We start from the raw sequence: 1,865 nt of genomic DNA, 5'->3' as shown, positions 1-1,865 counted from the left end.
TTTTGTACGAGTTCTTCAATGCTTTGTTTGCATCGGTGAGGATCTGTGATATCAGGTATAAATAAGTCAGTATTTCTCTTCTGAAAATCACGATCTCTTCATCGGACCTGAAATCAATCCACCGTCTCTCACCTGCGATCATTACGTGAAGACGGAATCGTTGCCATGACGTTCGATATTCACTTCACCACCTCTGGTCAATCAAGGCGTGATGGTTTAGGGGTGCATTTCAATCAACTTAATTATGCTTCTGCTCCTTACCTCCGTTGCCAAAACTGTAAAGGAAAGCTTCTGCGAGGGATCGAGTCTTCTTCGTTTTTAGGGGCAAACAGCAATGGATTAGCGATAGTCCTCCTGATCCAATCAAGCTTTTATCAACTTCCCTCTACAAACGGTTTCTCAGTCCTCCTGATCCAATCAAGCTTACCTTCACTTCATCCTACAAACGGTTTCTCAGCTCTCTTAATTTAGATGGATAGGTGAAAACATCAAATCTCATCATTCATACAATGTTTTTGCTGATCGAAAAAAAAAAAAGCTCCCATTCTGTTTATTGTGTTGTGCTATTTTAAAGGAGACTTTATGAAACAATATTATATGCAGAAACCGTTTGGCGTGTAAGTATAGTGAAGAATGGGTAAACTATTAAAGAGGTGACGGAGAAGTTCATTGAGAGATACAGTAACATTAAATGTCTGCAAGGCTATGGCTTGACTGAGACGGCGGCTATAGTTGCTTCTATGTTTACTAAAGAGGAGACTGAGAGGTACGGATCCTCTGGATTGCTTGCTCCGAACGTGGAGGGTAAGATTGTGGATCCGGATACAGGTCGGGTCTTGGGGGTGCATCGAACCGGGGAGCTCTGGCTCCAGAGTCCTACCGTGATGAAAGGCGATTGATTCTTTTCGAAAAGGTGTTTTTTTTTTGGTATGAAACTGTTTTGAGTTGTTTTTAAAAGGTTATTTCAAGAACGAGGAAGCTACTGCATCTACTATTGATTCAGAAGGATAGTTGAAGACTGGAGATTTGTGTTACATTGACGGTGAAGGTTTTGTCTTTGTTGTTGGTAGATTAAAGGAGCTTATCAAATGCAATGGTTATCAGGTAATAAACAAAAATCTTTCTTAATGTGTGGATCATCTTTTGTAAAGTTAGTGGGTTTTGGTAATGGTTTAAAATGTTTGTTAGGTTGCTCCAGCTGAGCTTGAAGCATTGTTACTTGCTCATCCAGAGATTGCTGATGCAGCAGTAATACCGTAAGGACTTTTTCTTTTAACATGAACCATCACTAAATTCTTCTCTTTTTAATGACCTCTTTTTTCTGTAGCTCTTTACTTTTTCTTTCTTACGTTTTTTGAAGCATCCCTGACTTGAAAGCTGGGCAATATCCAATGGCATATATCGTAAGAACAGCTGGAGGTAACTTATCCGAAAGTGAAATCATGAGCTTCGTAGCAAAACAGGTTTTTTCCAACCAATGCATATACCCTTTTTGAAAGAATGTAAGGATAAAGAGATGTAGATGAAGAACATTGAAGAACAGAGAGAGAGAGAGAAAGTAGATCTGGGAGAAACTCTATTCCCTTAAAATTCAAATTGTGGATCTACATACAAGTCTTTTAAAGTCAAGTTGCCTCAGTACACAATACAATAAAATATTTATTGTTTGAAATGTTCAACGGTCTCCTTCTCTCTTCTTCTTCTTCTTTGCTTCTCAAGTCTGGTCTTCTGCTTCTAAACTCAAGTCTGGTGCTTCTTATAAAGCCTTATAAAACCTTTATAAAACCTTATAAAACCTTATAAAGACTTTATAAAACCTTATAAGTATTTTCAAGTCTGGCAGCTTGATTCTCAAGTCTAGCTGC

At 38.4% G+C, this 1,865-nt stretch overlaps 1 long non-coding RNA gene across 1 annotated transcript in view; it reads left to right on the top strand.

Moving 5' to 3' along the window:
• Positions 1 to 959: 959 nt before the first annotated feature.
• Positions 960 to 1,865, top strand: part of LOC106299994 — a 4,212-nt gene continuing 3,306 nt past the window's right edge. Inside the window, exons 1-3 of the long non-coding RNA XR_001261948.1 lie at positions 960 to 1,104; positions 1,189 to 1,256; positions 1,361 to 1,463. This is a non-coding gene — a long non-coding RNA (uncharacterized LOC106299994). The remainder of the gene's footprint in view (positions 1,105 to 1,188; positions 1,257 to 1,360; positions 1,464 to 1,865) is intronic.

This window comes from Brassica oleracea, chromosome C6 (assembly GCF_000695525.1).
Source record: "Brassica oleracea var. oleracea cultivar TO1000 chromosome C6, BOL, whole genome shotgun sequence".
NCBI lineage: Eukaryota > Viridiplantae > Streptophyta > Magnoliopsida > Brassicales > Brassicaceae > Brassica > Brassica oleracea.
This window is presented reverse-complemented; position numbering and strand designations above follow the sequence as displayed.